Below are 17,752 nucleotides of genomic sequence, written 5' to 3'. Positions count from 1 at the left end.
TGGATCCTGTCCTGACTGGGGGTGTCTGTTTGCTCCTTTCCCAGAGGACAGCTTCCCAAAAGGCTGACCCAGAACAGAAAGCTGAACCTCTAACCAGCCTCTGGGTCCTGGCCAGACCAATGCCAGGGGAAGACCTGAGGGCCAGCACCCAGGCAGGCGAGAGTCCAGCCACAGCTCTGCCCTCCGGGCCAGTTTCATCCCACCCGGCTCCAGTCTTCTGAGCTGGAAAATGAGGGCTTCTGGTGTAAAGTCTCTAACGTGCTTTTCAGCTTTAAACCCTCTGAATCCCATTTTCCTGCTGACTGACATTCTAATTTCACAGCGGCCTTATCTTCCCCTCAGAAGGGTCTTCAGCCGCAGCAGGGTCTTTCATTTTAGCTTACATCGCTCCGACCTTTTTATCAAGCAGTTCATAAACACCCTTGCACTAGCAGAGGCACGGCTGCGTGGTCCCCGGAGAGGGTCCCCCAAGGACTCTGAAAGCGGCTTCCACGGTTGGCGCTGGGCACTCCAGGCTCCTCTGACTTCCGCAGGCACAGACCGGGTTTACCCAGAGATACCCTGCTCAGCACCGTCCAGCTGGAAACAGGTGGGTGGGGGCCGCCGCCCAGAGGGGCCAGCAAACCAGACCCGAATCCAGAACAGCAGCGCACGAGCACATTCCACACTCATTGCCTCACTTTTATCTCCAGATGGGCTCGTCTTTGTGAGAAACCACAGTATTGTCCCCCACCCATGAGCGGAAGCATGGATGTGACCCCAAGGCCCCTATGTTAGACGGTCCAGCCTTACCTGAGCAGCCACGTGGACCTGCCCAGTCCTTTGACCCTAACACCACACACTCCCCACACCCACGCAGGAAGGCGAGGCAGGACTCGATTCACCCAGACCTGAGTATATGACAGTGGTGCTGCCATTGCGCCAGCCACAGAGTCGATTTTCTAAACCAGAGGCAGTGAAATGGACCTGCTGGGGAATCCTTGTGTCTTGCCTGGCATTTATATTAATATTTGGGGCATCATTTAATTGATTAGTCATTACTGCCTAAAAGGCTATAGGAGTTGAGAAGTAGAAAATATATATATGCTAAAACTTTAAGAAAAAATGTCAAGTAGAACTAGCCAGCCTGACATAATTAATCTGGTACCTGCACACACTTGTCTTATAAAGTGCTAGGAAAATGAGTATGTTTCTTGCATATTATGCAATTGTGTTTGGCATAGTGCCTGTCTATGTCACTTCAAAATCATTAAACTGGTCAAGCTCTCCCACTAGTAAAAGTAGACCACCACTTCATAGGTTAAAAAGACATTTGCAAGCTATTTAATACTAAGTTTCATTCAATTAACCTTCTTTTTTGTTGTTTGTTTGTTTGTTTGTTTGTTTGTTTGTTTGTTTGAGATGGAGTCTCACTCTGTAGCCCAGGCTGGAGTGCAGTGGTGCAATCTCAGCTCACTGCAACGTCCACCTCCCAGATTCAAGTGATTGTACTGCCTCAGCCTCCTGAGTAGCTGACACTATAGGCACCCACTATGCCCAGCTAATTTTTGTATTTTTAGTAGAGATGGGGTTTCACCATTATTGGTCAGGCTGTTCTCAAACTCCTGACCTTATGATCTACCCACCTTGGCTTCCCAAAATGCTGGGATTACAGGCATGAGCCACTCTGTCCCACCTTAACCTTCATTTCTGTCTCAAAATAATCCTGACCACTTAACATATAACCCATCACTCCAAAAAGCCATGATCGTATGGTGAAAGCATGATTCTGTAGACATGGGATTGGACTGTTTACAAATTATTCTCCTTTCATGGCTGGAGCCCTAAAATAATATCAGCAACAGATGGGAGGGAGGGAAGGAGACAGACTTGGAGGGCACGCTTGACAAAGAGGCAAAGGAAGCTCCTTGCTGCTGCTGCTGTCCTGGCTGCTGTTCTGCCTGGGCTTTGTTTTATGGGACTGATGTCGGGGTGTCACCGGGCTAACAGCAGGGAGGTCTCTCAGCAGGGATGCCCAGGCCCAGCAAACACACTGATGCACCATGCTCATATACCAGTAGGCGATCACATCGGCTCCTCTCGGGGAAGACTTTCTGGCCTGAGCCATTGCATTCCAGGGAGTTCCTGAGGACAAAGCGTCTCATGGAGTCTCTGGGCAGGGCAGCCCCTCCCTCCTCTGCAGGACCCGAATGGTCACTCCACAGCAACAGAGCTGGCATATCCTCAGCACGGCCACAACAGAGCTGGCACACCCTGAGCACGGCCACAACAGAGCTAGTACACCCTGAGCACAGCCACAATGTGGCTCTTGTCCTCTCCTCCCACGGCAAGCAGGATGGCACCACCCACGAGTGCTGCCATACCCACCAGTGGCACCTGGAGAGGAACAAGAGGAGACAGTGCACTGTCTCCTCGGGACAGGTGTTGAATGGAGTCAGGACTCCCGCATTGTCCAAGACCAAGGAGTCAAAAGGACCCCAGCCCCCAGCACCTTCCCCAACCTAAGAGCAAGCCATGGTTTCCTCCAAAGCCGTGGTAACAATACCGTGGGCAGGGAGTGGTCTCTTTAGCCACAGACACCTGGCTCTTCCTTCATCTTGTGGGAGGGCAGTATTTCACCAGGATGGGAAGCACTCATTACTCACATTGGGAATGACACTTCCATGGTGCCTGGTGTGGGGGACTTTGCAGGGGATTGCATTCCTCCTCTCAGGACACAGGAATGTATGGCATGCATTGGACCAAATACCAATGAAAATACCAGACAGAGTAGCTTACAAACAAATCTCCAAAGAGTTTCCCTTGTACTCAGGGATGGAATTCACCCACCTTTCTCTCAACACTGGATTTGGGCAATGCTGGAGAGTAATCCAGTTTCACACAGTTCAATGAATACAGTGAGGCCACAAGAAAAACACCCCCTCCTTGCCCTGAGAACACTCGAAGACCTCCAGGCAAGCAAAATGCTATGATGGGCTGCACCACACGGCACCCTGGAGGGCAGAGGAAAGTCATGGTGCTTCGGCATTGGCAGGGCTGGCAGGGCAGGCACCCACAGTGAGCCAGGAAGGTGAGCTCACAGCCAGGCACAGGAGACACAGGTCAGAGGTGAAGGAGGACCCATGGGGAGGAGGTGCACGCCATGAGGCACACGCCCTGGAGAGCCGAAGGGCTGGGGGTAGAGGACGAGGGTGGCGAGAGAGTGTGGCTGGAGTCAAGCAGGCATTTGGGGAATGGAGACCAGGATGGGGTTTCTGGAAGAGAAGTAAAGGAAGGGAGGGAGCCAGTCTGCTGCCCGCCAGACCAGAGTTTGCTGGCCAGGAAGGACCTGGGAATAAAGACACAGGAGCCAGCCACCCCCTTTCCTCCTCATGCTCTCCCACCGCCACCCACACAGAATTAGCCCTGGAACACTCAGGAAAAGGAGAGTCCTCAAAATGAAGACAATAAGAGAGAGGGGAAAGGCAACAGGAAAGCCCATCTGTTAATCCAAATTATCAGGAGCCATCCACACACATCCCCCATCCTGACCTCACACATTTACAAATCCAATTCCAGATAGATTGTAAGTCTAACCATAAAAGGTAAGATAATAAAACTTTCAGAAAATAAGAAGAAAAACCACAAAAGAAAAAAATACATACATTGAACCACATTGAAATAGAACTATTATTCATCAAAAGACACCACTGAGAGGGAAAAGTCAGCCCACAGAGAAAACATTCACAAGACATGCATTTGGCAAAGGACTTGTGCAAATCAACAAGAAAAATCCAACAAATCCAGACAATTCAAAGAAATGGGCAAATGACTTGAACAGGTATTATGCAGAAGAGGATAGCCACGTGGCCAGATTAAAAATGATGGATATCTCCCAAAGGGCAATGCCACACCCTGCACACATGAGAACCACTGACGTGACAATGGCAGTGCCCAGCACGGAAGGCAGTGCAGCATGAGCTCTCGTCTCTGCTGAGAAAGCATTCACACATCCATTAAGAACAGGGTTTGCAGCATCTACTGATGCTGAGACTGCATCTCCCTATGGCCCAGCAACCCTACTCTGAGGCATTCACACCACAACAATGACTATGTGTGTGCACCCAAAGACATGCATCCACACATCGCCACGACAGTGGGATTTGCAGTTGTCAAAAACTAGAAACAACCCAATGCCTGCCTACAGCAGAATGGATTCCTCATTGCGGTGTGTTCACACAGTCAGAGCTATACTGCAACGATTAAGATGAACAAGCCTCAACTAGACACAGCAAAAGGGATTCATCTCACATATAATGGTGAGCAAAAAAAGCAGACACAAAAGCACACACAGTGTGGCTCCGTGTGCCTGTGACTCCAAACCATGCTGTTCAGAGGTGGGAGGCAGGTCTGGTTGGAATGGGGGCAAATGGCAGGCAGGATACATGAGGGGCTTGCAGGATGTGGGAGAGGTGCTGTTCCTTCCTGTGATCCTGTCTGCCTGGATGTGTTTCATTTGTGATGATTCACTGAGCTACGTACTTAGAATCCGTTGGTTTCCCTTCTATCCGTTTGTAGTGGGCTGAATGGGGGTCCCCTCAAACATAGGTCCACAACCTAGTTCCCAAAATCATTTAGGACAAGAGTCAAGCCTACCTGATACAGCAGAAGATGTGATTACAGTGAGGCTCTGGAAAGGAGTTTATCCCGGATTATCCACACGGGCTGGAAAACTAGATTGAGAGCATCCTTGTAAGAGAGAGGAACGGTCACACGGTGACACAGAAAAAACCACGTGATGACAGAGGCAGAGCTTCGAGGGAGATGGCCGTGAGCCAAGGAGTCCCTGGAGTACCCAGAACTGGAAGAAGCAGAAAGGATCCTTCCCTGGGGCCTTCAGAGTGAGCGCAGCCCCCCTGAATTCAGACTTCTGGCTTCCAGAACTATCAGGATAAATGTCTAAGGCTGGGCACCCATGGCTCACACCTGTAATCCTAGCACTTTGGGAGGCCGAGGCAGACAGACCACTTGAGTTCAGGAGTTTGAGAGAATACATTTCTGTTGTTTTAAGCAAGCATGTCTGTGGTCATCTGTAAAAGCAGCTGCAGGAAACGGATCCACTCTTCCACTTCAATAAATTGAGGAAACAACCAGTAACGTGGACTTCTGCCTGGGCCCCGCTCTAGGCCGAGTAAGTCAGAACAGGCTGGGGAGGGCTTGAGCGTCAGGGACTCCCATTCCTGGGTGGTGCCAAGGGTTCCCTGGGCTCAAGAGATTTCACCAGGAAGGGAGAGTCCCTGCTGTCTCAGCTCCCTGAAAAGGCCCTGGGAGACAGGAGACGGGGCGAGGGCAGCAAAGTTGCAGGGACCACTCAGCCGGGTTTCCAGGCCGCGCTGAGACCCTTCTGAGGTTCGAAGTTGTGAATCCTAAGTGAACCTCAGCCAGCTGTGTAACTGGCTGAGGAGCGCCTTGACCAGGGGCCAGAGCCTGAGGGAATGAGGATGTGGTCCTGTAGGTCAGGGGTAAGAGCAATGGGACATGGGCTTAGACAGGTGTGGGTCTGGTGGAGGATGAAGGAGATCGGATGGACAAGATAGCAGGGACGGGGCAGGGAGGGCCATGCCTCAGTGACGAGAGAGGGAACAGCCTCCCTTTGAGAGAACTCAGAGAACAGCCGACGTCTGTGAAAGGGACACTCAGAGAAGAGGTGAGGACGCAGCAATGCTTTCTGCACATGGGTCTGGAGAGTTTACTGAAACGTGAATCCATCACCGCTCTTTAGCCATGGGAATTCTACGATCAGGCATATTTATGAAATAACCAAAGAAATGCAGCTTTCCAATCCTTCACCCCTGAAAATTCACAAACTCAGTCCACGCAACATTGCTGTGTCCTTCAAAACAGGTCTTCCCAGAGCTCACCCTTCTTGAATGCAGAGACTGGCCACATGGAGCTGAGTCTGTCTCATTCCCTAGGATGTTCCCAGGGTCCCTATTGTGTGACATCTACTAGGGAGGCACACAAGGCACCAAGTTCCTCTGTGGGGGACCCCGCTCCCCTGGCTGTTCTCTGCTGGTGCTGAGCCGCTGTGTGCAGCTGTGCTGCCCGGGCAGGCCCTCACCCCTGCTGCCTCTGCAGTCTTCTGGGCGCTGCTGCTGCTTGTTGGGGAGCTCATGGCACAGGATGCCCTTGGCGCCTAGATGTCCCACCCTCAGTGCCAGCTCCTGTGAGAGACGGAACCCGCTGTCCTGGACCTAAAGCTCTCCCTTCTTTCCTGTCTGTCCCATGGCCATCCTGGAAGGCACTGCCAACAGAAAGCCACTCCAGAAAGGGTCCTCTCTGCCCCGATGGATGCAGCTGTCCTGTGTGAGCTCCAGGCCACCAGCTAATGACATCTCCTCTTCTTCCTGAAGCCAAGATTCCCCTGGCTGGTGGAAAGTGAATAAGCTTGATGAGAGTTAAAAGAGACTCTTCCAGGCTACCTGTTGTGTTCGTTTCCTGTTGCTGCTATAACAAGTCATCACACTCTTAGCAGGTGAAAACAACACTAGTGTATGATCTTGCGATTTTGTAGGTTAGGAGTTCCAAAGCAGGTCCCACTCAGCTAAACTCTAGGTGTTGGCAGTCTGGTTCCTCCTGGAGGCATCGGCAGGGGGCTTTTGCTCTGTTGCCTTTCCAGCTTCTAGAGGCCACCCACATGTTTTGTTTGTTTGTTTGTTTGTGTGTGTGTGTGTGTGTGTGTGTGTGTGTGTGACGGAACCTTGCTCTGTTGCCCAGGCTGGAGTGCAGTGGTACAATCTCGGCTCACTGCAACCCCTGCCTCTCTGGTTCAAGCAATTCTCCTGCCTCAACCTCCCGAGTAGCTGGGACTACAGGTGCGTGCCACCTCACCCAGCTAATTTTTTGTAGCTTTAGTAGCGACAGGGTTTCACCGTGTTAACCAGGATGGTCTCAGTCTCCTGACCTCATGATCTACCCACTGTGATCCGCCCACCTAGACCTCCCAAAGTGCTGGGATTACAGGCGTGAGTCACCACGCCCCGCCCATATTCTTTGGTCCTCTTAAGCCAGCAGCCTTGTGTCTCTGACTGAGCCTCTGTGCTCAGGCTTCCCCGACTCTCCTCTTCCACCTTCCTCTCCCACTTCTAAGGACCCTGTGATTACATTGGGCTACCCAAATAATCCAGGGGAATCTTCTATTTTAATGTCCGCTGATTAGCAACTTTCATTTCATCTGATGCTCCTGCACTACAAAACCTAATGAATCCAGAGGTCCCGGGGATTAGGAAGCGGACGTCTTTGGAGAGCCATTATTCTGCCTACCACGCCTCAAATGCAAGCTGCCCTCTTCTCCAGGCTTATGTCAGTTCACTTGGTTCCCGATGTGGTAAAGGAAAAGGGGGTTTCCCTGGCATCATGATCTGCAGTTGCCAGAGACCGCAGTTCTAAAATTCAGTAAAAGTAGCTCCAGAAACGCAGTTGCCAGAGACCGCAGTTCTAACATTCACTGGAGGAGACTAACACGCTTTTGCAGTACAGCAATGCAGGCATTTCTGTAAACACATCTCTTTCTATTTTCCCATGCTTCAATCCAGGGTCTCCAGGTTAAAACTTTTTCACCATGGTACTCAAGGAAGCACAAGTAAGGGCCCCCCGGATATCTGTGTGCACATGCTTTTTGTGTGCACACGTGTGTGTGTGTAAGGGAGAGAAATGTCAGCAGCCACTTGTGAAGACTAAGTATAGGCACGCACCAAATAACGACACTGTGGTCAACGAGGCACCAAGTATGTGACGATGGCTCCATAAGGTTATAACGGAGCGGAAAAGCTCGTATTGCCTAGTGACGCTGTAGGAACGCAGCACACCACACTTCTCACCTTCTTGGGGATGCTGGTGCAAAGAAACCCCCTGCGCTGCCAGTCACAACAACGTGTAGCACGTACCGGGTGTGTACAGCACATCATACCTGACCATAATAACAAATGGATATATTCCTGCTTTATGCATTTACTATACTCTTATTAGATATGATTTTAGGGTGTACTCCTATTAAATAAAAAAAATAAAGGTAACTGTAAACAGCCTCGGCCAGGTCCTTCTGGAGGTATTCAGAGGCATGTAGTCATGGGAGGTGAGAGCCCTTTGCGTGCTGTTGCCCCTGAAGACCTCCCAGTGGGACAAGAGGTAGAGGTGGGAGGCAGCAGTACCGGCGATCCTGACTCTGTGCAGGCCTAGGCTCACGAAGGCTGGCCTAGTTGATAGGTTGTAATGTAGGTTAGCCTGGGTTTGTGTCTTCGTTTTTAACAAAAAAGTTTGAAAAGCAAAAAAACATTTTAAAAAAACTTAAAAGCTTGTAGAATAAGGATATAAAGAAAGCAAATATTTTGGTACAGCAATACAATGTGTTTGTGTTTTAAGCTAAGTGTAGCTAAGTGTTTTTCCAAAAGAGTCAAGTTAAAAAGGATTTAAAAGTTTATATAGTTAAAAAGTTGCAGTTAGTTAAGGTTAGTTTATTATTGAAGAGAGAAACTTTTTTTTTTTTTTTTGAGACGGCATCTCACATTGTCACCCTGGCTGGAATGCAATGGTGCAATCTTGGCTCACTGCAACCTTCACTTCCTGGGTTCAAGCGATTCTCCTGACTCAGCCTCCCAAGCAGCTGGGAATACAGGCGCCTGCCACCATGCCCAGCTAATTTTTTGGATTTTTAGTAGAGAGGGGGTTTCATTATGTTGGCTAGGCTGGTCTCAAACTCCTGACCTCATAATCTGCCCACCTCAGCCTCCCAGCATGCTGGGATTACAGGCATGAGCCACTGCACCCAGCTGAGAGAAACATTTTTAATAAATTTCATGTCTATAAAGTCTACAGTAGTGCACAGTAATATCCTAGGCCTTCACATTCACTCACCACTCATCCCCTGACTCACCCAGAGCAGCTTCCAGCCCTGCAAACTCCATTAATGGTAAGTGCCCTATACAGGTGAACCTTTTTTTCTCTTCTTTTAAGTTATAGTACACATGTGGAGAGCATGCTGGTTCGTTACATATGTCTACATGTGCACACATATGTTTATTGCAGGACTATTTATAATAGCAAAGACTTGGAACCAACCCAAATGCCCATCAATGATAGACTGGATAAAGAAGATGTGGCACGTATATGCCATGGAATACTATGCAGCCATAAAAAAGAATGAGATCATGTCCTTTGCAAGGACATGGATGAAGCTGGAAGCCCTCATGTTTTGCTTTATACAGTATTTTTACTACATCTTTTCTATGTTGAGATACACAAATACCCACCATTGTGTTAGAACTGCTGCCAGCATTCAGCACAGCCATGTGCAGCATGAGCCTGGAGCCTGGAGCAACAGGCTCTCCCATACAGCCTAGGTGTGCAGCCAGCCGCACCATCTAGGTGTGTGAAAGCACACCTACAGTGTTTCCACAACCACAAAATCAGTTAATGACGTGCTTCTCTGAATATATTCCTGTCACTAAGTCATGACTATGTTTGTAAATCTCGTTTCAGGAGGTGGAGCATGTGCACATTTCTTTTATCCCCCTACCAATGGCGAAATGCACCTACATTTTGTATTTGCTTTCCTCTTCTAATGGCTTCACAAAGGAAAAGGCTTTTCTTTTCGATTTGCTCACTGCTCCTGCTGCTGTGTCCCAGTGGGAAAGCAGGGGTCCCATTGGGTGGGTTGGAGGGGACCGGTCGCTGGTTTCCTGAGCTCCCGGCAGCTGTGGCTCCAAGCTCCGTACCTCGCAGGTGATCCCATCCCTCCTGGGCCCGTTTGGAGAAACTGTCACAACCACTGAGGAGAATTAGGAGAGACACAATAAGCGTGCCTATGTATGTGATGTACATACAAAGGTCTAGAAGGACACTCAAGAAACTGATTTAGAGGTCAGTCTCTAGAGAGGGGGCCAGGGAGCTGGCATCTCAGCAACGGGACGTTGAACCAAAGCAGAGACTCCCCCGTGCCACTTCTGGGAGGGCTGATTGTTGCCACTTTTTGGGGGTAGCAGTTTGGTAATAATTAGCAAAATTTGAGCACACAGAATTCCACCTTAAGAAATTAATTCCAAGAGACTCCACAGATGCCAGTCGAGGACACTGAACAATGGCATGCCCCATGGCACTGCTGACATCGAAGAGAGACTGAGCACGTGTGGCTCCTCCATACCAAGGGCGTCCCTGATGGGTCTGCCAGCCCTGCCCCTGCTGACAAAGATTTGCAAAGGTATTTTAAGTGAGAAAAGCAAAACGCTGAACGGTATGTAAACTGTGATCCTCTATGTACTTTTCTGAGCACAAACCTGAATCCACGCGGCGAGGGCGTCTGGTTTGCCGGGGACGATGTGTGCAGCTAAAAGCGTGGAGGTTGGGCCTGGAACGCTCTGCGTCATCCGCATTTCTCACCGTGAATACCAAACGTGTGAAACAGCAGTGTTAAGGGCACTAGCTTCTCTTGCTTGCTGCACAAAATAACATTTGTACAAACGAAAGGCTATTTAAGCTTAACAAGAGCAGCAATACAAAACGCAGGTCAAAATCGACCCTGTGCACGCACGGTTTCTGTATGGGAGGGCTCTGTGCTGAGTAAGGTCTCCGGCTGCACGCTGTGAGCAGTTAATAAATGGTTATTAATAATAGCAATGATAATGGCCTCCACGTGCTACTGAAACGCAGTGAGTTTCACAGTGGGGCATGACACACATCTGAGGATGAGCATTCAGTTTCACTCATATCCGAACCTACAGCGGTCAGACCAACAGTTCCCATGAAAGGCGCATCCTGTGTGTTGCATTGTGACTTCATTTCATAACTCGACCACACCCCGGGCCCCAGCTGCTGCTTTTGATTAAATCAGTGGATGACTGTGTTAACATCCCTTTGGGATGCTGACACTCCAGGCTGCGTGTGGCTGCAAATTAATAAACATCAGGACACAAAGGCTGCCCAGAGGGCACCTTAAAATATGTGCCTCTTCCCCTAACATACCTTGGGAGAAAAAGAAGGGTCCCTGGAGGGTTGGTGGGTGGATACGCAGCGTGAGCGTGGGGCAGGCGGGGAAGGAACTGTCTCTTCCTCATCCTCAGCCCCTCTGCAGGCAGGTGGCTGAGGAAAGCACAGGAAAGGAGCTCAGGGCATTTTCTAGTTGAAGGCTGGGCAGGAAGTCAAGGGAAGAAGAGCTGGGAGGAGGAGGCCGAATGTCACAGGCCCTGGAGCCATCTTTGCATCCATCCACCTCCCCCAGCCTTGAGAAGGGGAACGGCTGAGAAGCAGGAAGGTAGGAACAGATAATGGCAGATGAAACAGTGAAATAAACTAGGTGTGATGTGTTAAAGAGGGTGATGCCGATGAGTCCCGCAGCCACTGCAGGCAGAGGAGGCCCCTGGATCCCCGAGCCATCCACCCACAGCTGCAGGTGGCACCTGAGAATGTCTGTGCCTCCCAGGACCTCCAGCTCGAGACTCGGGAATCCTTCCACCTGGAGAATCAGGACAACTCCTGCTTGCTTTTTCAGTCGGACTGTGTACCCGGGTCCCGCCAGCATCTATGCCCTGACTTGAGACTACTCTAGGCAGGAGCAAAGGTGAAGTCAGCCAGGGAGGCAGCAGCCGCGGATGCGGGCAGGGCCATGGGCAAAGCCCCTCGTCTGCAGCTCCAGGATACAGCCTCTGCTGAGCACTGTCACCATCCACGCCACTCTTCGGCACTCGCACAGGGAGCCTGCAGACGGCCCGCCCGGACGGCTGCTGCTGCTTATTCCAAACTGTCTAGACAGTGAGGTGCGACGCTGGGCCTGGGGCTCATCAGATAAACTAAACTTGAAAACTCACAGTGACGCATCCGGGGTTTAAATTTTCTTAGATGAAATTCAATTCTTAGCCTTAAATCACTCCTACAAAGTAAGTTTCTACAGGAAACGGCCAACGTGAGCACACAGTGAATGGAAATCCAGGCCGTCCCTCATCCTGAATGTGCCAGAGCAGGCCCCGCTGGCTGCCTGAGAATCCCCACTCCCTGTCCGTTCCCTGCACCCCTGCCTGCCTCTGTTCTAAAGGCTGTAAAAGCTAAAAGACCACTCGACTCCCTCATAATCAGGGGGGCTGTGCGACAGGGTTCTTGTCAATGAGATGTGAGCAGAAGTCCATGGGAAAGACAGCCCTTCCGGAATAAAATGGCAAAGCTTCCACAGGAGAAATCTTTTTGTCCATCGGCCTTTGCCCTACCTCTTCTATGTTACTCCTGCCTGGAATACAAACATGATGCCTGGAGGTGCAGCAGCCATCCTGTGATAGGAGGACAGAGCCCATGCTGAGGATGGCACAGCAGACAGTGAGCTTGGGTCCTGGTGGATGCCTGTGAGGAGCTACGGCTGTCTGAGCAGACAGCTTAGCACTGCTGCCGCAGGAGAAAAATTAATTTCTATCTTTGCAGCTCACTCTTAGCTGAACCTTTCCTAATTTGCAGCAAACCTATATGAAACAGTAAAGGACAATCATAATTAAAAGAAAATACAATACATACGTACATACATTTATAATTATTTTCCTGCATGTTTAAAGTATTAAGTTATGTAAAATTATTTTTAAATTTTTAAGGTATGATGGATGTTATTACCCTGTATAAGATTGCTCACCCTAATAAAACCTGGAAAACTTCAATGATAATGGAAAAATAGAGATGCTTTTTAATCCATCACAAAAAATCCTAGCACAAGCCTAATTGGGAATACTGTTCCCCAACAGAAATGCAAAGGCAGAAATGCCCCCTGAAAGAGGGACTCTAGCCATCTGCCTTCCTCCCTACATGACTGCCTTAATTTGGGGGCAGTAAACAGCTTTGTAGAATGCAATGTGATCACCTAACCCCAAGGAGCCAACCGCAGAAGGAGAGGCAGACAGCCCCAGTGCTGAGCAGAACAGGGCAGGACCAGGAAGGAAAATGAAGAGACACGTGACCACCTGAGCGCCAGCGAAGCCCCAGCCACAGCAGGTACTCAGCCCCACCCTCTCTGCCGCTTTGCTGATGTCTGATTCTGAGCCAAAGGATGCTATACATGAAGCTAGAGATAAATATTCCGCCAGTGGATCCCTTGTTTTCCCAGCTTATATTCCAAATTTCCTCTGCATGCTCAGCAGGGGGAGGCCGGCCTCCTTCCTGTTCTGATGATCCTAATGGCTCTGCTATAAAGACACCAGCTACGGGGATCTTGTGACCTCAGTCGGTCTGTACCCACATCGTGGTAATGGCCAATCTGCCTCCTTTCTGTCTTGGAATTCTTCTTTGAGCAGAAAATACCTGAAAGAAAATAATGAACTTGCCTGAGCATGAGCTCCCCTAAGCATGCTGTTCTGTGCTGGGGAGACCCCGGCATCACCATCCTCATCCCCATCTCCACGGAACCAGGGCTAAAGGTCCAGCAGACGTGTTAGAAAATGGGATGTGAAAAAAAAAAAAAAATCAGACAGTTGCTCTGGGAACCAAGACTAGCAATCAAACTCAGTAAAATAAAGACAGGAATAACCAAAGTGGCCCTTTATTGACTGATTGCTCTTAATTGACTGATCAGTTATTTATCATGTCCCCAGCCCCACAGAGAGGAAACGTGTCAGTGCAGGCCTTCCTTCTATCCACACTGGGAGGTTGTTCTTCCCACTCTAGAAGTGCCCCAGCTGAGAGAAACCACCAGGCCATACAGCTAGGAACAGGCCAAACTGGGCCCTACACTGATGCCCGCCAGTTCTCCTGCCCGGCCGGGACCCCAGGCTGCAGTACCAGGCCTGCGCCATCAGGCATCGCTTTGAGCTGCAGCTAGGTCAGGCCTCGGGAACCCAGCTAAACCAAGTGAGGCCTATGCAGGGAGCCCCCAAATCAGGGCGGTAAGTGAAACAGGGGGCAGTGATTCGGCGCATAGGACAGCAAATCACTAAGAGATCCACTATCCTGCCATGGGCTGAGCAAGGGGGTCCTGGCCTGGAAGCTTGGTGGGGGCCACCTCCCAGTTCACTCTCCTGGGCTGCCATGGCCGGGCCATCTGAGCTGAACACTTCAGTAAGCACCTGCTTTCCAAAACGGTGCCCAGACTCGCCGGTGCTGCAGCTCCCTACAGCATGCGCATTTTGTACCGTGTCCCGGCTCATCCAACCCTGGGCTCTTACATTCGTTTCCTGAGGATGCTGCAACAAATCACCACAAGCTGAGTGGCTGAAAACAAGAGAAATTCAGTCTCTCATGGTTCTGGAGGGGAAACGTCTGAACCTAAGGTGTTGGCAGAGCTGTGCTCTTTGAAGGCCCCAGGGCAGGGTCCTCCTGGATTCTTGCAGCTTCTGGTGACCCCGGAGCTCCCTGGGGCACCTTGGCTTGCAGCTGCATCCCTTCAATCTGCCACCATCCTCCCCGGCACGCTCTCCTGAGTGTCTCTGTTCCACCATCCTCCCTGGCACGCTCTCCTGAGTGTCTCTGTTTTCTCTTACAAGGACACAAGTCACTGGACTTAGGGTTTACCCTAATCCAGTATTACCTCATTTTACCTTAACTGGCTATGTCAACAAAAAATTCAGTTCCAAACAAAGTCACGTTCTGAGGTGTGCTCATGACTATTTGGAGGACACAATTTTGGAGGGAGGCACCATGCAACCCAGTCCAGGCTCCTGTGCGCAAACATCCCCAATTGCCCTCCCTTATCCCTAAGTCCCTAAAAGACTGCACACACACACACACACACACACACACACACACACACACACACACACAGATATACACACAGAGCTCATAAGTACATGCCTGTGGATACACATATGTGCATATATGTTTTACATTGTTATATTGAAATGAATTAGCTCTACTTGGAGGCCACCTTCTAACCAGAACTGGGAATCTGAGACTGGAGCAGGAACCAAAACAGGGTTCCTTGAGGTCTCTGCTCCTAATGCGGCTCTTCGGCAGCTGGGACAAATGGCATCTTCCATGCAGGGATTACTGATCACCTTGGCACCTGCATTCCCACTCACACTCTGCCTGAACAACCATCCCAATACATTCCACTCCTCACCCCAACCAGCAATAATACAGCCCCAGTGGTTTCGGGTTGTGACGCACTCAGCGCTCCTGCAAGCTGAAGGTGAGACCTGCACGCACAGTATGGCCCACCTGGTATCGCAGAGCATGAGGTCAGTCACCTTCCCTGCCTCCCTCAGTCCCTCCTCCCCTCCGCCTCTAGCACATTCCGTGCAATGGGATGACCAGGTCCTCTCACCCAAGGCAGTCTGAGCAAAATCCAGGCTGCACTTTGCCTATTGCATAGGTGACCCTGGAGACAATGTCTCTTCCCTGTTCAGGACCCTGGCTCCCCTGTGTGAGTGGAGTGTGTCTGGGGATAAACAAGGTACCATTCCTCAAGCCTGTGAACAGGGCCCGATCCAGAGTCAGTGATCAACACCCCGTACTGTGGCACAGTGCCAGGGTCTCTCCATAGAGTTGGAGAGGCTGATCTCAGGCTCCCATGGATAATGGTAGCTGGCTCCGCCCTCTGCAGTGGCGCCATCAAGGCTGCTAAACTTGCCTCCAGAGCCAAGTCCAGTGATGAGGCCAAGCCTCAGATGGCACGATCATCAGGGCAACCACAGGAACACTGCCTAGCAGACCCTGGCTTTGACAGAGCTCCAGAGAGGGATGGAGGAGCTGGGTCCCCAGCTGTGTCCAGCCAGGTAAGAGAACACCCCCAGATGGGTCAGCTTGGGGACCTCAAACCACACAGACTTCATGACTACCTTGGAAGAATCTTTTAAAGCCTCAGTTTCAGCATTTGAGTACACATGGTGTGTGCAAGCCTTCTGCTGGCAAAGTGGATGCAGCACAGGGCTGTGAGTCACAGGACGCTGCTGGACGCCCAGCCCCTCCATGACCAGCCACACACCCATGGCCAGTCAGGCAGCCCCTGAAAGGCTGGGTTCATGTTAATACTGAAAAGTTCCTATCAAGTTTATTCAAAACAACAATGTTCTGCCTGCAAAACACCTGGATTAGCCATCAGCTTGATGGTGGGACTGCTATGCCATTGGGTCTGCTTGTAAGCAGGGTATTCATACTTCAGAGGGTTCTATCTTCCAAAAACCCATGAGAACAATGCAATCTGCATCTGCCCAACATGGCAGTGGGGTGACGCTTCAGATCTGTGCATGATAAATCACTGCAGCCAGACAGTCCTCAAATTAGAAATGGCCTCATCTATATTTCCAATGTGTTTAAAATTACACAGGCACATGCATCCCATCTCTGTGTTTGCCGTGCACTTACCAAAAGCAAACAGCCCTTTATATGTGTGGTTTTGAAACTGCGTATAAGTGACAAGCTGGAGCTTGTGTCTGTGTCTTCCATGGAGAACCTGTACTTGCCAGCTGAGGGACAGGGCACAGCCCTCCCCTGGGCAACGAGCAAGTTCAAGGCTTCCTCTGGCAGAGCATCCTCAGGGGCTTCCTGCAACATTGCTAGGGACACAGAAATCCTCCCCACGCCTCCTGTCGGCGGCCATCTATGCACACACCACTCCTGCCCGGTGGCCTGGCAGTTCCAAGCACTGCAGCCCAGCCCGCCCTCCGCATACCTGCACTCCCAGGGTTCTGCTGAAGCGTGTGTATGCCAGGGCCATCTGCAAAAACTCCGGCTTTCCCAGCTGTGTGACTCCCGTTGCCACCCACAGTATTTCTTCCTTATCACCAAGTCACATCATTCTTTTTCTTTTTGTGCCATTTAATTATTTTTTTTTCCAAGAAACAGAAGAGAATCATTTGGTACAAGGAAGAAGACAAATGCTGCTGCCGTCTCTTCATGGACACACACAGCAGGGTGTTTCCTCCAGGTCTCGGTCCTGCGCTCCCCACTCTGGACCAGTCCTCACTGGGAGGAGCGGACACCGACATTTATGGTGGGCAGTAGGCCAACTCCAGAGGACCGGGAAAAGGGTTGGGGCGGCACCTGAATAGGACTTGACCCAGCCCCACGAGGCTAGCCCAAAGCTCACCCAAGGCCAGGGTGCCCAATGACCTGTCCTGCCTGAGGGTGTGGTGTGCTGGTTCAATGGGGCCCGCAAAAGATATGTCCACCCAAAGCCTAGGAATGTGACCTTCTTTAAAATAGCATCCTGGCAGATGTAATCAAGTTAAAATCTTAAGATGAGATTACAGTGAGCTATTATTGTGCCACTGCACTCCAACCTGGGCCACAGAGTGAGACCCTGTCTCTATTTAATAATAATTAAAAAAAGGTTCTTTCTTAGTTTTTTTGCCTTTTGCGTTTATGGTGTTTTTAGCCTTATGTTATTTTTTTCCCCCTAATTTAGCTATTTAGCAAATGTATCAATCTTTTCCTTTGTAACTTCTTAGGTTTGTGGTACATTTTAAAAGTTTAAGAAGTGGTACATCAGCCACCTAACGTCACTTGAGTCTTGACAGGACCAAGGGCTGTATATTCTGTCGAACTCCCTTGGAGCAATGGCACCTCTGTCACTCAGACAGATGGGTCACCTCTAGGCAGGTGAGTGGCAGGAAACAGAGCAGGCCCACGTGGCTATACAGGGTAAGCCTGTGACCCTGTTTGTAGCCAGCAACTGTATTGTCACTGACTGTAGAAATATTTTAATGAGACATCCATACATATTTGATAGGATTCAAAAATGGAAATAAAGAACACAGAAGATTAATAAAACTACTCCGTGGCATTACCGATACTCCCCAGAGATGAGCCCTTGCCC

The sequence above is a fragment of the Saimiri boliviensis genome, chromosome 1 (assembly GCF_048565385.1).
Source record: "Saimiri boliviensis isolate mSaiBol1 chromosome 1, mSaiBol1.pri, whole genome shotgun sequence".
Taxonomy (NCBI): Eukaryota; Metazoa; Chordata; class Mammalia; order Primates; family Cebidae; genus Saimiri; species Saimiri boliviensis.
This window is presented reverse-complemented; position numbering follows the sequence as displayed.